We start from the raw sequence: 17807 nt of genomic DNA, 5'->3' as shown, positions 1-17807 counted from the left end.
TCCATTATGAGGAGGATTTCGAACGCGAAAAGCTATACCCTACACTCGCACTAATTACATACTGGTTTTTTTGGCATTAGGTATTGAAATCCTCCAGCTAACCTCATATCAAACGATGCAGTAGTAGCTGAAATGGCATTTTCATTAGAGTAACGTAAGATCTCATGCAACGACTTACCTTCGGCCACCTATCGTTTTAGGACTAGTAACAATTACATAACATATTTGCTATGACCTACATGATTTGCATGATCCATATAACCGATTACGTGGGACGTAGGAATGGTTAACACTCATCATAAAAGGTACTTGACCCTGATAACTGCAGTGCGATGAGTAAAAAATATTAGGGAAACGGTTTTTCACCAAACACACGAATACACGTCCATTTCAATGTTGAACAGCACGAAATGTTTTCATATTGTGTCTTATCAACTTAACAGAGAATTAATGAACTTTTTCCTCAATGAAATAGAGAGAAGGCTGTTTATTATTCTGTAAATTTGGGCTGAAAAACGTATACATTTTTTTATTTTTCATAACTTTCACATTATTTTCTTACATGAGTGAGCATAATAAATTTAGGCACCAGGTTTTGACGAACTATTTTATTTCACAGAATGCACTAATTGAATTAATTGGCAATTCATAATAAAATGTTGGAAATGACGAAATTAATAAAGCCATTTGTGGAAATAATGCAAAAAGCTCAATTACATACGTCAAAACTCAATATTGTATTTAGAGGCCCATGGTTACTTCACCCCACCGGCATACAACTTGTTGGCACAATTCAGCGCATTAAAACAATGGAAAATTTGACTTACAACATCAGCGTCCAGTATTCTACATAACAGATACATAGAATCCATCACTTAGAACATTTCAGTTCTAAGCGATGGATTCTAGGTATCACTTCTAGGCAGTAGTTTCACTTGAGCAATTAGTAAAGAGAGACGCCAGAAGTACGAACAGCCGCCATTAAACAAATTTATACTTTATTTACATGCGATCCATAAATCGATTTCTTGAGACTACTGTACTCAATCCGGTATATATGTTAAAAAAGTATATTACCACATTTAATTGGCAGCATTGCTCAATACAGTAACCATATGCTCCAGTGTCACCATGAGTCAAGCCGTTAGAAGCACAAGTATCGGTTTTAATTGAGCACTTCCTCAAAATTTTAATTTAGCAAAAGAAATTTTTTTCCAATGCCTGGCACTACGTTTAAACACCACTCAATCCTAACTCATTCAGTTGAGGAGTTCCACCTAATTAGGTATATTTCTGTACATTCCCTAAAGTCTTTTCTTTTCTACGTATCAAGAGAACTGCCTCTAGTTATCCCTCAATTACGTCGTTCATTTCTTCGTTACTTCTACCAGCCTTCATGCTGTCTCCAAAGCGTATTCCCTTCCTTAAGCTAACCCGCTTTGCCAACATTGTAGCTTCCACCACGGCCTTCAAAATCCTACTAACTTTCCTCTGTTCACTTTCTTCACCTTTTTTGGATTCCCTCAATAATTTTCTCACTTTGCCAACCCTACTTTACACTTAAGCTGTTTTATTCATCTCTGTCCAACTTTTTTTCTTCATTGTTAGCCACAATCCATTTCAAATAACTCCAATCTACGCTTATCCTCATGTCTTAAAGACTAGAATGCACATCCACTAACGGTAGAAAATTATAAATAAAGTGAACTAGTTTTTGACAATACGGCCCAGAGCAGGATTAACGACATGGAAAAGTTATCATGAATATGCACAGGGGACAGGGAGGGTGTATTTTATCGGGAATCCCGAGGAGGACATTATTCATTTATGTTTCGAGCGAGGAAGAGAAATTGGTGAAAGAATTGAGTTTTATGAGCGAAAAAGGAATGGGATTCCTCGGGAAATGATGCTAAAGCGCATTGGACGAGGTGAAGTGTTTTCTTATCCTATTTCTTTTTTTTTACTCATACCGTAATACCCTCCTGCCACCCTAACCCTTCGCATCTCCCATCCCGCTGTCCCACCACGACCCCCTTTCTCCTCCCCCAGGTCCCTCGCGAAAGGGAAACTCTTTAACCTCCTCCACACCTTATCCCCACTCTCATGTTTAGCAAGTGGCATTAAAGGGCGGGCCAAGACCTCCATATCCTACAGACAGTATGTCGCCTCGGTGTACTTCTCTCGATTTATTTCCAGGGGCCGCCTACCTTCCCCCCCTAACTACCCTAAGACTAAAACGCCTCCTCCCACTTACACATTTTTACGACCCGGGATTTTGGGAATTCCATTCTCTCCTCCACCAAGCTCTCCCGCTTGGTGCCTTAAAACTTCTCCCTCTCCCTTTATATTAACTATCATTTCTCTGGGAGGGTGTAAAAAAAATAATCATGCTCAATTTCCATCTTTTTATCGAGTTCTCAAGTCCTTTTTCTCTGGCCTCCGCGGCCAGCCCTCCTGCGGGCCTTGACTGGCGACTGCAAAGTCTGACGAAGGGGAGCGAGGGTTGGATTTGCTTCGAGGGACGAAGACGCCACCCGTGCATTTAACGCTCGTCACTTTTTCTCCCGCGAAGGAGTGCACTTTCGAGCGTTCGTCGCCTTCATTTTATCTTGCCTCGTCCTCCCCCCTCACAGCGAAGAGTCGCGAAAGGAAATTGAGAGAGCGTGTGCTCGCCGACTCGCCGTATGGGGGGAATGGGGAGTCGGGGCGCAGTTTTTCCCCGTCTCGGTCGAACGGTCTTTACGGCCGATGGGGGATTTTTACGACCCTTGGGTAAGACGGCGGCGGGGGAGAGGGGGAAGACGAATAATCTGGTTTCTCGAATCGCCGGCTGCGAGATGAGATAGTGACAGGCTGTTTATGAGTTTGGCTTTCGTGTCAGGTTCCATTTCAGGGCATGGATTAAAGCGGAAATTTTTTCCTCAATTTCCCCGCCTCTTTTAACTCTCACCCCGACGCCGACTAACCTTGGGGGCGGGTAGTGAAACAAGGACGGGAGCGGAGACACTCGCACAAAGGTCAATTTTTTTAAGTGGCCGCCAAACCGTACACTATTGCATTGGAAACTAAATGAAATTCAGGTCATTCCATAAGGGCGAGGCTAAAAATATTCCGTATTGAAGTCGTTCCTAATTTTGTGGTGAGGGATTTACCATTACCGATTTTTAAATGACTTTCTTTCACTCCAGTTGCGAACTTCTGTTGTGGACGCTAAGATGTTGATTAATAGGTATTTGGAGAATTTTCTAAATTATGCGATAATATCATAGTACTATGGTAAATATCATGCAGTAGTATAAACGGCACAATTTTATCACAAATAACCCTTTGTTATTTTATTTCTGGAATTTTTGTAGCTGAGGAAACATTGTTTTAATTGAATTATTTGCTATTGTAGTGGATACACATATTTTTCAATTGATACGCACCGCCGGATTAGAAAACAAATGGAAAAAATGAGGATCAACGTGCGCCATGCAAAAATATTTTTGTGTATATTGCCACATCAGCATTGGATTTTGGCCACACAAAACCATTCCAACCCAATTCAATACTATAACACTGTGAGTAAAATAATGTAGTTAAAAATATAATCACCCTTTGAAACGGTTTGTGTGCCATTGTTTCCACTTCCTTCGTATTAGAGGCAATTTTGTTTCAAGGGAATGTAGTAATTATCAGCCATCTACTGAAAGGAAGGGTGAACTTGTAGAAGAAAATTTTATTTCATTATTCAGAGGGTAAAAATCTCTGAAGGCTTGTTAACCCTTAAAATTTAAGCTCCTACTTGATACTAACACCAAAGAAGGGGCATACTTTTAAGCTAATGAAAAAAAGCAGTTTCGACTGATGAGAAATTATTTTTCTGATCACAACCATATCTCGCGCTTTACGTGATGAATTATAACACTCACGCAACACGGAAAAAGGTTTCCACCTTAAAGTAAATTACATATAGCTACTTTAAGAACTCGCTTAGAATTAATGAAATTGAACTTTTATCAACCCGTTTCTCATTCATCAACAACTAAACAGTCTATTGTTATGACATCATAATGCATATATATATATATATATATATATATATATATATATATATATATATATATATATATATTCCTCAGCGATTAAATCAGCCTTGTTTTTGTGTAAAACCTTTTGTAGGCATGACACAGATGGATGAATGTAAATTTCCATCTCTAGTTCATGAGTATTCCTATAATTTTTCTCAAACAATAAGGTAGGAATCATACATTTTATTTCAAGAACTTTTGGTAACAGGAGCATAATTGATGAAGGAAAAGTAAAAAGTGATGAAAACAAGAACATAAAACATGGGTTAAAAAAATTGAAAGTAGTATGATTATAATTTCACGCTCGATAAGTTAGTAGCTCACGACTATTATTCCTAAATGTGGTGCTTCTTGCCTTTTACACCATCATAAAATGGCACTCTTTTGATTGAGAAAAATAAAGACTTCACACCGCACGAAACCTGAGTATTCTAGTAGCGTTATGATTTTCTAACTCTACAGTATTATTTTCTCATGATGAAATGATAATCAAGTTTCAACCGTGAATAATTTTACACAGAAAAATGAAATCAATACGTAATAGAATTCGGTGTATTACTAATTATCAATGCTAATGATAATACCCTGATCTACACGTTTTTCTCATCCTTATATTGGCACATTATTTTTATCTTTCCTTAATCAGAGTCCAGGTCGATAATAAAAATAGGTAAATACCTTCAGCAGCTAGCAGTGCGCCTCAGAAATGGGTGGACTGCCTTAGAAGGCTAATAATTTCTTCTTCAGTTGCGTGAGCTCAACTCGTGCAGGAATAAATCGACGCAATTTCCCAAAACAGAGGACCTGGCGAATTTTCCCCACCCATTCTCTCTCAATCTCTCACTTCCCCCTCTATTCCTAACTCCTTCTCTCTCCTCACACAACCCTAATCATGCCATCTATATGACTCTCTGAAATTACGCCACTTTTTTCAACGGGGAAAATTAAATTTCGACCCTTTTCCACGAGACGGTGAGTAAAGCTGGACCTCCCACTCCCCTCCTCCCTTTGCCTAATGCTATTTACTCACATTTCCTCGCACATCCACCGCATACACTAACTGTATTAATTCCGTCAGGAATCCCGGAGACGATCCCTCGTGAATTTCACAACGCTCCCTCACCTTTTATTTTATTTTTATATGCCCACCTTACCTTCCTCTCGGCCCTTCCTCCTCCCTTTTGTCTCGTAACCCCCCCTTTCACCCACCTCTCCACTCTCCTCCTCCTGTCTCACCCGCAGGGCTGTAAAAACCGAATGGCAACGCATGGAGAACCTCATTCGACGTAGAGTCATCATTCTGTGTGCACCGCTGTACCTTCCGAAGAGCCCTGGGGCGATCCTCCCACCCAATTCCCTTAAAAAGAAAAACGGTTCCTACATCCACTCACGTTAATCACTCATTGTCCGCTACGTAACCCATTCCCCAAAAAGTTATCACTCGTTTCCTTTAAAGCCCCAACACGATCGACACACGCACGACCGAGGGCACGAAATGGCAAAAAGCTCGGTAGTTCCCGTTTACGAAAAAACCAAAGATACGCCACACCCGAACGAAATTAAAAGCGCATTCAGTGTGCGGCACACTGAGTAAATAATGTTGTTTCTGGGCGTGAAAACGGTGTTTTACGTGCGCACGAATTTCAATTCCCACTGGAAAAAACGAGAAATTACTGACGATGGTAATCTGTTAATTAATGACTAATTCATGCAAGCTATAATGAACACTATCGACGCCTATAAATATTTCTCTAGACGAAGGAATACACATGTAATCGAATTCCCATCGAAAGCTATTGCATTCATCAAAGATACTTCATCCTTAATGGTATTTATAGACACCGTTTTCACATCGACAAAATAACATTTGTTTCCTCTAGATCTGATCTAAATATTTCTTCTTTCTCGTGTAAAATGGTAATTCACGAACATATTAATGACCCGGTTTAATACTTATAGTTTGCTACGGTTTTATTTTACCTATACTCTTCTTGGGCCATAGAGGCGAAAAGGGACGATTAAATGGTGTGTTCTTGGTCGAAATTATGAAACATGATGGTATCATTGGGCTTCAGAACCTTGAATTCCGACCACTTCAGTTGCGAGACATGGACACAATTTCTCAATATTATTCATGACTTGTGAACGCCTCGGGTTTTGCGGGTCGTGGTCGCCCTTAGGCCGTTTAAGTGTACTGGCCAGAATGCAGGGCACTCCGGTCTCTTCCGGCGGGGGCTTCATTATACGAAGTCCAGAGTGACTCCCCTGAGTAGAAGATCAAACTCTTCACCAAGTTGCACCAACTTCGGTTGTGGGTCTCTCAAGTCAAAAGATAACCCAACACGGACGCTCCATCGATATGGAAACCAAGAGAAAGTTCTCCGTGTGAGAGTAAATGAGAGACTTTCACAATCTGTTCAAGTACAAACTTGAATACGCGGGGTATCATTATCATCAGTGCCGTCGAATGCATGTCTCAACTCAATAACCGCAACTAGCAGATTAATCCATTTTTGGAAGTCATAACAGATTGGTCAAAAGCAAGGCATTTATCCAGCCATTGACTTAAACCATGCGGAGCCTAACAAAAACAAACTTTAATAAAACATGAATTCATTAAATCACAGGATTGCTACGACATGCCAATACAATTACTAAAATCCGTATATCAGGCTAAAATGTAATTCATGGCTATAAAAATAAATACTGACATTCAATGAACCCGGAAGATGAAGGTTTCTTCTTCCGGTACATACCTTATAGTATGTAACCGGAAGACAGATAGAAATGATTCATTAACTATTATTGATGATTATGATAGCGTCAGCGTAATTCATTCCGCCGTATCGCGAAGAATGTAAAAAAAGATTATTTTATGCATATAGGAAAATAAATGATTGGAATAAACACTTAGTGTTTAACGAGGGAAAAACCTCAATCCACTACCCAAATTTAGATTCACAACCTCATTATGAAATGCAAATTCAAACATTTTTTCGTGTACACGTCAATCACGACTCTAAAATGGAAAGAAATAAGTTTATAAAGTGTCATATAAATAATTCAATAGGCAGTCAAATAGCGAAAAACAATTACCGTATTCCCAAATTCGCCAATTCTTTAACGGAAAATTCACATTCGTGCCCCCTGTTCAATTACGTTAAGGTATAACTAGTTAGTTAGTTACCTAGCTAGTATTTAGGGGACCCGACCGACAGCTAAGGTGTAAATAATATAATAATGTGTCGGAAGCTGTCACTTAACGAACCTAATACTAATTTTAAAAACAATCTAATGAAAATTTCACTAGAAAGCTAAGGTCATCTCTAGGTATGAAACTCCAAAACCGCTTCATTCCTGTTTCGACTCATTCCCAGTCTAAAGGCACATGCAACCCGGAAAACCCAGCGCGCCCTCACTGATTCCGCTTATAATTGGCTCCATAAACTAATTTCGATTTCGAGCGAATGAAAACAAGGTCCGAGGCACACGAATATTCAATAAAATTTTGCGGTCCTCTCAAATTAATTTCACTTTTACGGACCGCGCGGGCTCGATTCCGCTCCGTGCTCGTAGCCCCATTATTACCGTCATGCCACCTTCCCCCTCCCGCGCGGGCGGTCCGCGTAGCACGACCGTCGCTCCTCAAACTCCTCGACGCGCGCGATGGAGACTGCTTTGAGGGCGCGTGGGTCGGGCCCCACCCATCACACTCTATCCCCCCCTTCTCCAGGCCGTGCATCCAATTCGCCCACACCCTACCCTCTCGCCCGACTATCTGCCACCCCCATCTACCCGATGCTATCTCCCCGCTGACTACAACCCCGGGCAGCCGGCGCTTAAATGAGCAGAAGCAAGGACCACAGACGAAAATGACCTCCTCCCCTTCCCTTTGGGCCTCCACCACCACGAATTCCATAGCCACTTCTCTAACCAGCCCTCCTCTCTTTTTCGTAGCGCCATCTTATTCTCTCCCTCTCCGGCGACTAGCGAGATAGCTAGTGCCGATGTCGACGGCGGCGTGGAGTACTCTTGAGAGAATCCTGGGTATCCCGCGTCCTTTCATCAACATCTTGCGTTACCGATTGGGGAAGCCCAGAAAATGCGATAATTTTCACGAGTAACACTGCAACCTAAGCAATAGGAAGACATATTTTCATGCAGAGGCTCAGCAAAACAAGTTTCTTGGTCTACCCATCGTTATCCTGGGCACATTAAGAGAAACTGTTCGTAGCCGTAATCTTCATGATTTATGACAATGTATGCTCAAAATATAAACACAGGCAGCCTATATATACGATTACAGAGAAGTAATCAAGGCTGTACATGAGATACGACACTAATCCAACCAAAAACATATCATAAGCGTCTGTCGCATAAAAAAAATTTTATTACATCTTGAAAAATTATGAATGATCATCATTTTCGACAAAAATTTCCTTTAATCTCGTACCAAAACAAAAATAGCTTATGCATTAAAGAAAAAACCATTATCTGAAAACTTAATTCGTTCGACTTTTGTTTAGGTAAGGAAATGATTTCTTTGAATAACAAACTGACAAAGATAGCAATGACCAATTCAACTTTTCTCAAATGTGAAATAGAAATGTGATATCCGAGCTTTCGAAACTTTGGTTAGTTCCCATTCTTACTCGTACAAACTCCAACTTACAGTTCCTCGCCGGTATTGGAGCCCTTGCATTCAATAAGAACAAATTCAAGTGAACTGTGTCTGCGGCTTTCCTGCTTTAAAACGCCGCCACGTTATTTTCTCCCTTTCACTTTTCTAACCAAATTTCCAGTCTTTCCAACCGCAGAGAAAGATAGAGCTTGATTTTACTCCCTATATAATCCTCATAACTACTTCACTTTGAAGGCCGAACATTGTTCCACCCATTTTCACCCTTCTAATCCTATGTTCCTCTTCATCTTTCCGATTCGTCCCCATCCCCCTCGCAGTTTATTCTTGCCCCACAACCGATATTTATTTCTCCGCAAAACTACATTTCTAATGCCATCTTGTGCTTGCATAATATTATTTTCGTGTTTGTTCGGAGAAACAGGAGAAGACTGGCACTGGAGTTGCCTAGAGGAACTTCTAGCATTAATATGGGAGATATAAAGTACCATATAAATTAAGGTATACTATCTAAAGAAATTACGTAGTTTCATATAAAAAACGACAGTTTTATACTTTTCTGCCAAAAATCAGCGGGGAAATACAAAATCCAAATTTACAAAAGTATACATCTTTGGGCATCCATAATTTTCGTCTTTTCTAGACAAACATTTCATAACACTCCCTAAATACTCCCACTCATTTCAGAAATACATTGCGTTCCCCAACTAAATAAACATAATGTCACTATGGTTTTATGACCCGTGACTTGATTCGTGGCTCAAGTGACTTGATTCGTAGCTATCTTTATTCCATATCAGCAAGCACTGGATTTCGCGATGGCAAATCGAGTGTTTTTCTAGAATTTGACGAAAGTTATTTTCCACCTAATGCCTCAACTTTTTAAAGCCTTTTCCTCAATCCCGGTTGAGCAGCCACGTCGTCCGTAAGAACGAAAGACTCCTTTTCCGTTGACAGTGGAAGGGCCTCCGCATCTCAACCGCGTTAGTGAATGGAAACAAACGCGCTTTAACGAGACGAGGGCTCACGCGCGCCACCGTGAGCCCCCCTCAAGGCCCGACGGTAATTTACTTCGACCGGCGAGGAAGCACGCACTCTAGAACATACAAAACTCCGATGCTTTATCTCGACCTTCCGACCTCCACCGTGATAAAAAAGACGCATGACAAAGCACGAACGGCAGTTGAAAGTATTAGCAGAGAGCGGAGGAGGGAGAACCGAAACGAAAACTGACCATTTGGTCTTCTACATCGATACAATACCGCGCAAGGCGACGAAGAGACGTACAGCGGGGGTATTAAGGCATCAATGAAATATGCACAAATGTGAGTTAATACTATCATTAGGTAATATACCGGTTAATGTAGTTTTCGATGGACCCAACTACCAAATAAATATTCTGTTTTTCCTAAGAAAACACAAAACCCAACATCCTACAAGTCCCTCTTCATCTTCGTATTCTTCCTTCCTCCGTTCACCCCGTCTAACAGCTCAATCTTATTCCTATCCTATCCTGGTTTGCCTAAAATTATCCCCTCTATCACAGACTTCAATATCCCACTGCCTATCAATGCGTCCGTCATCCATTGCTCATGCCTCCTTATGATTTCTCCCACCAAAACCCTCTCCTTGCCCACCATACCTAGTACTTCCTCATTTGTTTTCCTTTCTGTCCATTTCACCTTCTCCATCCTTCTCCACACCCTCATTTCAAAAGCCTCTATTCTACGTCTATCCTCCTCCTTCAATGACCACGTTTCCGCGCCGTAAATTACTATTCCATATCAAAGTTTTTACATGCCTTATCTTAGCATCCTTACTCAACGTCCCTGCCATCAATTCCTTCCTACTTGTGAAAACGTCTTTGCCTATTAAAATTCTTCTCCTACTATTTCGACCATTTTGGTCCAAAACACTTCCAAGATACGTAAACTGTTCAACCTCCTCAAATTTTTTCCCTCCTATTTTAATATTAAGCTTAGCCTTTCTCGGTCGGGGAAATCTCACAATGAGTTCATATATGCATATTAATATATTTTTGACCATGTACATAAGCACTAGAACACACAAACACACACACAGTAGATGCCTATGATGTATTTTACTCTATCCTTATTCCAGAACGGGGATCGGGATTGGTGCGGGGGCTAACGTACTGGCTTCCCACCCAGAGGGCGTGGGTTCAAATCCCGGCGGTGTTGAATGTTTTTCAGTGGTATCTCGATCCCTACTTGAGGTGCCTTGTGGAGGGCACTTTGAGTGAGTACGACGTCCGTCGGATGTGACATTATACTGCGAACCCCTTGGCGCCTTTCGTAAAGAGTAGGCTAATGCCGACGCTGGGTTTCTTTCCACCATTCATCCTTTCCCATCCATCCCCTTTGGCCCAAATGACCTCAGCAGTCGGTCGCCTCCCCTGAATACTACTACTACTACTACTTATTCCAGAACGCGAATCTTCGTTTATATCTACCGCGCATAATTGCATTCCATTATCTCTTGGATATTCATTCGTCGTTGATAAAAATGCAAAGTCGAAAACAAACCCCGAGAACATATGAATGGTTTGTCCGTGGCGAGAAATGCACAACTTTCCTTGAACAAGATCTATATTTCTGTGGACACTTTCACACGAAAAAATCTTTCCTGAAGGTGACTCAACACAACGAAAAGGGCTGATCACTAATAATCTCCGGACAGTTACAAATCGACCGTAACGACCCTCAGCCTGTTCCACATCACACCTGACAAAGTTGACACGACAATACGTCTCACTGGGCAACGATGAGCATCCATTATATCATCATTCGACCATCGACATCAACATGATTTCACACATGCGGGATATTGCCGATTCCAATCGCGAACGTGTACTCTCACATCGCAATACGGAGGCACTGATGAGCTAACGTTCAGAAAGGGAGGAATAGCTTGATTTATTTGGGTGATTCCAGAAGGTAAACATGGTTGACCTCGTTTATAAATCTTAGATAACGTCCCATAATACATCATGAAACCGGTTTTAGCTATCCAAAGCCAAATTGCCAGTAAAAAAATGTCTAACAAAAACTAAATTCCTTATAAACTTTTGAAAAGCTTTCTAAAGTTCTCATCATTCCACCAAATAGATTAGCCAACTTGTTTGTGAGAGTATTCTTTAGCAATATGCCATAATATAGGATTCTACTTGAAAGTAGAGCAGGGCTTAGTATTTTAATTAGACCTTCGTATAAATTCATTATTACTATTGTATTGCTAACCCTATGACATCGCATCTTGACGAATAAGAAAAAACTGTAAAGTTCACAAAACTTTATAGCAGTACGACCAGTTTCATCACAGGATGTCACACATAAGATGAAGCCGGTCGTACCGCTATATATGTAAGCGAACTCTTAAGTATTTTATCTCATGATTCCTCAGGCCTTCTGTAGATAGAATATTCAGCGCGAAATAAGATTTGCCAAAGTGGAATCTGAAAGGTCATTATTGACAGTGATATTAAGATGTAAATAAATACGAGACCTAAGGCTCATCCTAAGTTGTCCAAAACTTTTGAGAGAAAATAGTAATAAATTTAAAACTTTATGTTACTTTAAAGGGTGCGCATAAACTGCAGGCACTATAGTAAATACTCCACAATGATACTAGTATGAGAATGAGGCTTAGTGCTGATTCGTCTTAAAGTTTCTCCCTTATTTCATTTCCCTCTCTTGATCATCTCCTAACTTCCACGCGAAATGGATGGCTCACAGATGGTCAAAAAGTAAACACTTGACCTCCGCAGAGTCATGCACATCTTTTTATCGGTGTCTGAGGTGGTAGATGAAAGAGTAACAATGCGCAGATCTTTCCTGGAGAGCAACTCCGTCCGGCAGTCGATCCTCCGCCCTCGCTTCCCTCGAGCCCGAGAATGATTGCGAGCGAGGGGTTGCTAGCTCTCTCAAGTGATCTCTCGGAGCACACACACTTTCTCCAACGTAGAAGTGCCTCACCATCAGGTTCTTCCCTTTGTTCTCTCCTCCCTCTTTCGCTGTAATCACCCGCTCGCTCTATTCTTTTCTCAAACTTTCCACTCCATCCCTCTAGTGAAACGTTCTTCGCTACTTGAGTGTCCGGCTCGTATCTCCCATCTGCATTCCGACTTGTGAGACGGATTGGGGGGCGTCTAGGCAGTGGCACAACGTTCGGACCACTAAGAGGGGATAAGAAAATTGAAAAATAAATCCTTCTATCGGTAGCGCAGAAGCAAAAACAGGGTAGAGGGGGATGCTAGCCTCCTTCCCTTACTAATGAACAACTAAATCGCCACCAAAAATCTTAAGGAACAGCTCAAGAATTTGGATCCGGCTTCATGAAATGATCGGGAGTAATCCATTTGCCACCATTATAGACGTGCGACTCGTACTACAAGAAAAATTCGATCCCTCCGATTCATTTTCTTGATCAGGGTTTTTATAATTGTTAAATACTAAACATAGTCTATCGAATTAGTTGGGGTCTTCGGTGGACCCAGGACTTCACACAAGAGCACTCCTACGCCCGACATAAAACGACAATAAATATCCTTAAACTTCCGACTTTATGCAAAAAAATCTCTTTCCATAGTTCTGCAGAATTTCTACCTCTTTAAATTTCATTCAAAGTCTTCCTCTACGTACTTTCTATCTACGCGGTGAATCTTACGGAGCGAGATGGTTGCAAAGACATCTGATTCCAGTTGGGCCGCCACTTAAAGTTATACTGTAATGTTGAAAGCATTATTGCTGAGGGTAACATGACAATGATGGACACAAAATTGAAATTAATACATTCACTGCATAAGAAATAATAAACACTTAACGTGCACTCGAGCATTGAAAAGACCTCTAAAGGCAGTATTTTTTCGCAGTTCCTTATTGTTTTACTATTGGCTGAATGTAAGCGGAATAATAGGCTTCCTCCACGAAAATAATGGAACAGACACTGGCGTGCTCTTATAATGCTTAAGATGCTGATAACACGGCAGTTCCTGAGCCATTATATATATAAGCATTAAACGGTACCATTCTCCGAGTCAGTTTTATGCATTGATGACCATTATGCATTACTTAAAAATCAGTCACTATGCTTTATGCGCTGGGACTGCGAGCACAATCCTGAAATAAAATCGTAGTTAACTTTCTCTGTTAATTGGTAGATGGAGTGAAGGCGCGTCGAGTGGTCTCACATGCAAATGAATGTAGGATTTAATATTTGGGACATAAATGCCAATCATTAAACAAAATCTTAATTGCTTGAAAGAAATTTTCACTTTGAACAAGGTCGATTGATAAGGGATAAAAGGGGAGAGAATCTTGACTCACGCCGAGTACAGTTCAGCGTAAATTCAGCGTTAACTATTTTAGCGAATCCAACCTAGAGAAAAATGCGTCTAGGGGACTAATTAAGGCCACGACTTGAAAATATGATTAACTTAATCAGGATGCTAGTGATAATGGTTATAATTACACTTGATTAACGAATAAGCACCACTAGATGGATATTTAATTGGATGTAATAATTCGCAGCACCCTAAGAGGATAGAGGCATTCCACTAATACATTGTAGTTTAAATGAGCGCGTAACTAAAAAAACGACTTGTTAGTAACACTACCTTTACCGAATAATTTTCAGATATAACTTCGTGTAATCATGGCACATAATCAATATCATGACATATCTAAATACACAAAATATACCGAAAGCCACTCACTGCAAGTGCATTTGACGAGGAGCGATGAGTCACCAACGTCTCATGTATTAATATGATCTTTGTAACAATATGATCTTGTGCAAAAGTATAAATATATATTTACACGATCAACCAAACACACACTCGTCCTTACATGCATGCCCATTTACATAATACGAGTTGTTTCGGTAAAGCATTGAATAAGTATTATTAGAAAATAGGTATGTAATATAAAAATGTAGTATGAGTGGCCATGCTTGATTTTACTATATTATGACCATGTCTCAAGCGAGAGAGGAACGGATACTGAATCTTTCAGTGGTGGATTTTCTAATTCCATCTTAATTGTTCAAAATGGTCCTACCAATAAAAACTGGGAATATAATATAGCCGAAGGCTTCACAGGTAAATTAGAGTGATTGTGTCCATCTAAAACCCTTGAGTCTTACTACGTTTATTATCGATGATGCTCCTCCGACTGTATCTGTTCAATACCCATATATGAATGCTTTCGTTGGTAGAAATCTACATGCCTAAGACACACCTGAAATGGAAGGATCTCCTTCAAACCCTGAAAACCGCTCGTTCTCTTTCCTCGGACAAATGAATGAACGAAAGAGAGAGGATAGATGATGGACTCGGACTTGCCACAGAGAGAGGATCTCCCCTCCAACGAATAGAATTCTCTCTCTCTCCGGGAGGAAGCACACTCGATTCCTCATTTCTCCTCCCCGCCCTATCTACCTCTCTCTTCCTCTCTTTATTACAATTTTCATTACACACTCTTTCTTCTCCCATACCTACTCCATTCCCCACTATTTTCTCCACATCGCTCGTAACTTTTACGTTCGCCTCCATTTCAATTCCGATCCCTCTTTCTCTGTTTAATCTCATTTATCCAGCCTTTTCTCTCATTTCCTCCCACTCTCTCCCAGCGCTCCCTGCCACTTCCCTCTCGTTCCGATTCCATCCATTATTTTCTCTCCCTCCAGTCCCTCTCCATTTTATTTCCGGCTCCCGAAATGCACTCTCCCATTTTTTTCCCTCTCTCCCTCGTTTCTCCACATCCGACGTCGTTTTATTTCAATTTCACGTCATTCGGCGGCGTTTTATTTCCTCTCTCTCTTCCTTTCCGAGCTTCGGACGTTTCACGGGCCATGGGAGGATTTTCTTTTACCGTGACCCGAATGAGACTTTTCGCGGTTGCTCTCGTCCCGGCAAGAAGGTTTGTCCAGGACGGACTCGAACAGAGACGACGCCACAGACGTTCCGAATAGAACGGGAAAGAAAGGGGTTGGTAAGGTACCAGAGTAACATGCCACAACACTTTCTGCTGGCCACTCCAGTGATCAAAGCAGAAAGCCTAATACATTCCTCGTGTGCTAATTTAAACTAGTAAACACCCCACGTAATAGGGTACTTTTCTGCAGTTTACCAGGTTTCACTTGAACAACGAGTCAACTTTTCATTGCCTGCAAGCCCTTATATGAATGGATTTCCATCTTAGAGACTACTATTATAGGCAATCTTAGCATGAAATATAAGAAGTTTACAATGACTTTTATCGAATTTTGATTTCTACAAGAATACCCGAGATGTGAGTCTTAATTATCATTTAAACAATTTAAAATCTCTTTACTCAGTTATTTAAAATAATAACATAGTAGTGCAAACTTATTCAAAAAACTCATTTATAGCATCTAGGAATTGCTATTTTAGTATTTCCAAGATAGTACAAAATTACGCTGTATAAATATGACACAGTTGCAACTGGTCAAAGCTAACGATGAAAAAAATGATGAACTGCTTGTTTCAAGAATTGAAAGAAAATGGGCAACTAGTAAGGATACTGAAAGACTATTTACAGAAGAAATGTTAATATTTTTCAGCAGTATTTCGAGTGTTTGCACAGAAAAAATTCAGAGCAGTGAGTTTGCTTTCAACGTTTATTTATATTTATTTCTGTCTTTACTCTCAGCCGAGAAACCCAATATTTTTCTCCGTTTCTTCCTCACTGTCACTCCCTTTTTCAGTCCGATTTTCCGAAAGAGCCTCCACATTAGTATAATAAAATCAATTCCCTTATTTCTTTTACCTTTTTGGACTTCACTCCCGGCGAAGGGTTTTAAGAAAGCCTGTACATTTATTCACCAAGTTTGAACAAATTACCACGAAAAAAAAATCGAAAAGAAAGGAGACTTTTCACAACAGAATTAAGGCTAATTAAAGTGTTTGCTAATGATAATAGATCAGAATGGGACAGACTTTTACGACAAATGAATACACCTAAGCTTGAATTTAGAAGAGCTTAGCCTACGAATCAGTTTCTTTGAATGTTGTTTCCTTATAATGTTCATTTTGACGTAATTTATTGAGATGATAGTTAAATTGTACTTGCGTTCAATAATGCCTAAATGGTTAAGATGCATTTTGTTTTAAATTAAAATTTAATGCCACATAAATATTGGCATTTTACTGCGATTTCTAATCATGAATACCAATGAAAACGTACTGGATTCAGAGTACTAATTATTGAATTAATACTTTAACACTATAACAACATGTATATTTTTCACATAAATGATAGCTGAAAATTCAGTCAGCTAAACTAAAGTAAATAAGATAAACTGATTACATTCACGAACCGATCCAGGTCGAAGAAAGATATTATCCCCCCTTTCCTAGCAAGATTAATTTGAGAAAATGACGATCATCACATACACTACTGAAACCATTCTTAACAAGGGAAACAAATTTGTTAAAATGAAAGGACAAATGAATGGTATGAATGTAATATTGCCATTTACATCGACGAATATGTTTTCAGTGAATCAAGCGGCGGTGAATGCCTTTGTTTACCCAGAGAAACTGAACGACGCAGAATACTATAGGTTTTACGTAATCAGTGAACTATCATCAAGTAGTAAAGAGGCTCTTTATCGCCAACAAGTATTATATTTCACACCCCTTTAATGGTACACGAAATTAAATGACATAAAATCCAACCAATCAACCTATTACTTTTTCTTGAGCGCTAAGAGAAAACGTTAAAATAAACGAGTTTTGAAAAAGGCTACATACAAAATAAATGCATACACTACATAGCCAAAACGACCGCCAACCGTGAAGTCAATGCGATGATTTACTTGCTCAGATTCGAAAAGGGTTATCCATCGCCAGTGCACTGTGAACGGAGGAGGTGGAAACAAAACGAAGGATACTCCTATATGTTTCATCGGTAGATGGTCACTTTGTGGCGCGGCGCGCGGTTGACGATTGGCCGCAACTTAAATGAACGATGCAGGACCCTCCACGCGAGAAAAAAGACGAAAGAGGCCTATGATACGAAGCCTACTGGAATACGAGAGCTTGGGAAATAGAA

This window comes from Hetaerina americana, unplaced genomic scaffold, assembly GCF_022747635.1.
Source record: "Hetaerina americana unplaced genomic scaffold, ioHetAmer1.1.p SCAF_10, whole genome shotgun sequence".
Classification (NCBI taxonomy): domain Eukaryota; kingdom Metazoa; phylum Arthropoda; class Insecta; order Odonata; family Calopterygidae; genus Hetaerina; species Hetaerina americana.
Note: the sequence above shows the minus strand (reverse complement) of the source record.